We start from the raw sequence: 6000 nt of genomic DNA on the forward strand, positions 1-6000 counted from the left end.
TAAGCAAGGAGCCTGTTAAACACACTGTATGAACCACTCAAAATGTACAACTAGCCTCAAACGCCTGATGAAGAACGGGTGATTTGCAGTCTCCTTATTTTCTGTGTTGTCCATCAGAACTGAATCTAGATGAAAATTCTCAAAATAAACCACATTATTTCTTTATATGTACCTGGACACTCACAGTCACGTGACTAACTTCATTTTTTTATTTTGCAACTCTTAATTTACGTCCTGCAAACACAAATGTGAACATGACCAGTGTACATGTCACTGGTCCAAGTCCCTAGTGATTCCTTTCATTAAACCCTGAACATACTACAAAGAAAAGCCAACACCCACCACGATTTACAGTTCCTGTCAGTGTCAATGGCTCTGAAAACTGTGTGTACATACAAACACGCTTAAATGCAATCAGGCTTTCTGATCCTGCAGTCTTGTCCTTTCATTTTTTCTTTTTTCCAACTCACTCCCCCTTTTCACCTTCCTCCATAGCATCTCCCTGCCAAGGTAACTCAAGTTAACAACCTGTTATATATCAGGCCACATTTTCCTCCTTGATCATATAATCTAATGAACATGATGGGGATGGGGGAGGAAAAGGACAGAGAGAGAAATGGGCTAAATTTAGTAGATACGATTAGAAAATAGCTTCATCTCTTTTTCTATTACTGTTTCAGACAGGTAAAATGCCCTTGGTCCGCCCCCTGGCAACACCTAAGGCAAAGGCCATAGCTTTTCGATCATAATTTGAGTTATGAAAAAGCCCCAATCCAGGCTGAAGCAAAACATCAAGCCCTCTCATTGTTTATGTCCTTGAAGACTAGTAAACTCGAGCAGCTTTTATCTTTGCATATATGTGTGGGCTGTTTGGATGTGGTCCTCTAGAACGTATCATTTGTAAATGGCAATTCTGGTGATGCCAAACTGGTTAATTTTAGGCCGTCAACTGTATTTCAACTTTTGGTCAACAAAAATTTCTGGATTTTATTTCTCCACAATCTAGTTTTTTATCTGAGGCAGAGATGCTCTTACAAGGACCCCTCCAGCCTCACTGCCCCCAGCTCTCTGCTATTTCCTGAGCAAGCTCACCCTCACTCTCATGCCCTTGAGGGCAGGGTCACGTGGAGGTGATGAATTTGGAACCCAATCTTCTGTTAAAACCACACTTTCCTTAGAGCTCTGCCCTTACAGTTCTCTCTACCTGGAACATTTCTCCCCTCAATATAGGCCTGGCAGCTCCCTCACTTCAGGCAGGTCTCTGCTCAAATGTCACCTCCTCTAAGAAGCCTTCCTTGACTACCTCTATCCTCCTGCCCTTCTTTATGGTACCTGATATTGTATCTCTTTTTGGTTTGTTGTTATGTTTTTATTCTCTCTTTCTCTCACCTCTCATGAGAGGCCAGGTCTTTACCTGTTTTGCTCCTTGCCTGGAACGAACCCCAACACATAGAATAAACACATTCTTGTTGAATGAATAATTGAATAAAAGAATGAATGAATGTGAGATTTATATACAAAGAATGGTTAAGGTAAAATAGCAGATCAATTACAAAGAGGTCACTAGGGTTAAGTAACCAACTAATTTATCCAAAACTTAAAGTTGTCTGTCAGTGCTCCCTCTTGAATACATTTTATATTCATTTCATTTGCTCAAAGTATGTTCACCTAAACTTCTCCAAAAGTACAGTGTTGTGACATGGACAGAACAGTAACAAGCAGTTGAAGAAGTAAAATCGGTAGTGGCTGAACCTGGCATCGCAGGAGTTACAGCCCAGGACATGTCAGGAGGCGGGAGCTGTAGGATTTGGGAAACTATCTTGAGACTGGAGTCTGTACAAGAGAGCATTCCGTCACAGCTTTCTCTCAATTTTAATTTCATCGCATGGGAAATTCCTGTGGGAGGCACAAGGGAGCAGGGAATACCCGGAAATGGGAGGGAGGTTGATTAAGAAAAAGGCAATCGCAAATTTCTAAAAACAAACCAACAAAAAACACTTTTTCCAGGATATAAAAGCATCCTGACTATCCTATTCAGTCTTTCTTTTCTTTTTTTTAATAGATTTTTTTAAGGGAGGGAAGGTAATTAGGTTATTTACTTCTTTTTTTACTGGAGGTACTGGGGATTGAACCCAGGACCTAGTGCATGCTAAGCACACACTATACCACTGAACTATACCCACCCCCTCCTATTCAGTCTTAAGCTATGTTAATTTATTTTATGGTATCAGTAATAGTCAAATAATACACTATTTGCTCTACAGCAGCAGTAAAGCAAAGAACAGAATAAAATTACAATTTCAAAGTGCTTCCTAAATCCTCATAACTCACTTTGGAACAATAGAGGGGGACATTCAGCAACTGTGTAAATGTATTAATAGACCCTTTAAAATCCATTCCTTGGGGGGAGGGTATAGCTCAGTGGTAGAGCTCATGCTTAGAATGCACCAGGTCCTGGGTCCAATCCTCAGTACCTCCATTAAAAAAATAAACAAATAAATTAAACCTAATTACCCCTCCCCAAATTTTTAAATCCATTCCTTGGGGAATACAGCGTCTTGATTCCCTTGAAGAGTAAAATGGATTTCAAAATTAAGAGTCAGCCGGTGAGACTAGAAAGCAACACGGAGACTAAGGTGAACACCTTCAGGGGAGGCAGAGGCCTGCGTCCCAGTCTTTCATAAACACAGTGATTAAAGTGAAAACCCCATCAAACCCTACCCCCGTGACCCTCCAGCTGCTGCTCCGACAGCTGAGGAATAACTGTACCCTTTTGAAATTTATCTTTATAAAAGGTTCACCCGTTTACAATATTCATCTGCTGGGGTATTATTTTTTTATATGTTTATCACTTTTGACTATCTTTACTACAAGTCTTTTCTACTGATGACACTCTCTTGCTATCTATGGAAAAATAATTTATAAAAATAAATCAAGAAGAAATTATCCTAGCTGTAGAAGGAGTCATAGTAGATAGGATTTAGATCTGATATTTTTATAAAAGATTCTTTAAAATTATAGGAAAATTAATTTTATATGCTTATGCCCACATGAATGTCTGTCTATATGTAAGAATCCACAGCAAAATCAAAATGCCCCCCATAATGAAGTTAAAAATGATGGACCAAGGCCATGTCTGGTACGAATCATGATCTAATGCATGTTGCAAAAAGATTACGGCAACATTTGTTCAGTGATAAAAACTAAAGAGGACTTTGATACAACTCTCTTCAGAATAGGGATCATAATGGCTTTCAAAAATACACAATTCCTAGCCAGAAACATTTAAATATAATTATGGGTCCATAACCAAGGCAGACGTAGCAATAAACCGGTACATTTCTTACTTAGACTACAGCACCACATACAGACACAGTCCACTGGCACCTAAGTTTTGAGAGCAGCACCTTCCACTGACAATTATCAGAGCCTACATATTTAACAAGTTTATTTAAAAAAAAACAAAAACAATCTAAGGAGGGACCAAAAGCTTCAGTTGAAAGTTCCATTTCACTTTCTGGTAGGATATAATAATAAGGTCAGAAGAACAGAGAAGAAAATATAAATGGCTTTTAAACTTATGAAAATGATTCTCATGAACATTCATAGTTGAAGAAATGCCTTTAAAACAACCATCCAATGTAGGGGAGGGTATAGCTCACTGGTAGAGCACATGCTTAGCATGCACAAGGTCCTGGGTTCAATCCCCAGTACCTTCATTAAAATAACTAAACAAATAAACCTAATTACCAAAAAAAAAAAAAAAAAAAAAGGCCCCCCAAAATCAAAAACAAAACAAAAATAAAATAAAACCACCACCCAATGGATGAAGAAAATAAAGTCTGACAATATATAATCTTATCAAGCATGAGGCAAAAAAAAAAAAAAAAAGATTTTTGTTTGTACTAGTGGGGAAAATATTAATTCAAGTCAATGAATGGGAAAGTAGATACTGTTTTTTAATTAAAAATAAACATACCCTTTGACCTAGCAATTCCACTTCTAGGAACTGATCCTAAAGTCTAGGAGAGACGCATGATAAATAGATACAAAAAAGGGGAAAGATTAATAGGTAATGTGTGGTGACTATGTACACTGTGTGTGTGTGTGTGTGTGTGTGTGTGTTTGTGTGCATGTGTGGACAAATATGAAAGGCAGATAGATAACTGATATAAAGCCTGTGCACAATGATACAGTATAAAGATACTTATCACAGTTGTAGTTACAAACATGTGGAAGCAATATAAGTGGCTATAAATAATGTAAAGTTTATCACCTACAAAACGGAAACAGACTCGCAGACATAGGAAACAATCTTACAGTTGCCAAGGAAAAAGGGTGGGAAGGGATAAATTTGGGAGTTTGAAATTTACAAATGTTAGACTATATATAAAAACAGATTTTTAAAAATGTTTCTTCTGGGTAACACAGGGAACTATGTTCAATACCTTGTGATAACCTTTAATGAAAATATGAAAACAAATACATGTATATGCATGACTGGGACACTGTGCTATACACCAGCAATTGACACACTGTAACTGACTGTACTTCAATTTAAATAAATAAATAAATAAATAAATAAAGTTTAAATTAATAAATTATGGTACATACCTAACACAGAATGCTCTGCAAAATCCTATCTGTAAGACTCTCTTATTTCTGTCTAAAATTTTTCAGAACTGAGGACTGGCAAAAATTAGTGAAAAATCTTAGTGCACACACATATCCACAAAATATTCCTTAATTATGCTTTAAAAATGGTCTTTAAGCCATTTATTTTAAGTGTTATGAACAACTGATTGTAAATTGACAGTCCAGATTTTTGGTGCAGTATAAAACTCAAGAATATTTCCTCCTGATTGTGCACTTACAAAGCCAACTTAGAAAATGATTACAATTGAGGGCACGTCAGTATAAATAAAAGAAAAATAATGCTATCTGTCATTTGGAATGGATCTTTTTTTCTAAGTATCTCCTGAAATAAGTATTGCAAAAAAACAAAACAAAACAAAAAAACTGTAAAAACCCCTCTGGCTCATTGCTGCTAATGTGACATTGAACTTAAGAAGTGCCAAAGAAATAACAAAAAAGAATTATCTTGCATTTTCGTAATTGCCTGGAGTTAAATTTAATGAACTGAAAAGGAAGGTTTCTGCAACATTAGGGAGAGCAGCTGGAAAAAGGCTCTCGTATCTGTCTGTAGTGGTCGGTGCTTCCCAGATAATGAGCAGGACGTCTGCAGCTCATCTGGACTTAGAGAAACATAAAATATCAGCTTGGAAGCACAGAGAACTGATAATCATCTTTCTGATTATACATCCAGCCTTAATTTTTGAAGCTAATAAAGTAGGTAGGGGGAAAAAAATCTCTAGAAATGTGCATTGAGGCCTCTGGGGGAAGAAAATGGAACAAATGTTTATCCAATTGGATTATCACTCTGTATCTCCTGAGACACTCTGTTAGAATTTGGCTGTGAAGACCAAGAACAATGAGCACATAAGAAGCTTTTCCCCCTCATCCAGAGGCAGTTAGAGGAAGTTGAAAGATACTAGGAATTTACTATCACTGGTCAATCCAAAGGTAGGCGTACTGAGAGTGTTAGATGCCTCGTGAAGAGACCTAATTTTAACATCCCTGATTTGCTTCACTAATAGGATAACTGTTGGAAAACTATACTTATTACATTATAGAAGAAATTACATGCACTTAGCAGTAAGAGTTGAGAAGACCTCTTGGTTACTGAGATATTTGAAACCCTATCTCAAGCAGATTGAGAAGTGGTATTCACTGACCTTCAGCAATGGCATGTGGTTTGTACCCCTCTATTCATTCATTCTCTAAGTAATCATTACTGAAAATCTATGTGCCAGGCACTATTCTAGGCTTTGAATGGTAGGAAGTGAGAAACACAAACCTGCCCTCACTGATCATACATTCTAAAGAGAGAAAAGACAATAAAGAAATAAGGAGGGGGAAAGTATAGCTCAGTGCATGCCT

The sequence above is a fragment of the Camelus bactrianus genome, chromosome 7 (assembly GCF_048773025.1).
Source record: "Camelus bactrianus isolate YW-2024 breed Bactrian camel chromosome 7, ASM4877302v1, whole genome shotgun sequence".
NCBI classification, from domain to species: domain Eukaryota; kingdom Metazoa; phylum Chordata; class Mammalia; order Artiodactyla; family Camelidae; genus Camelus; species Camelus bactrianus.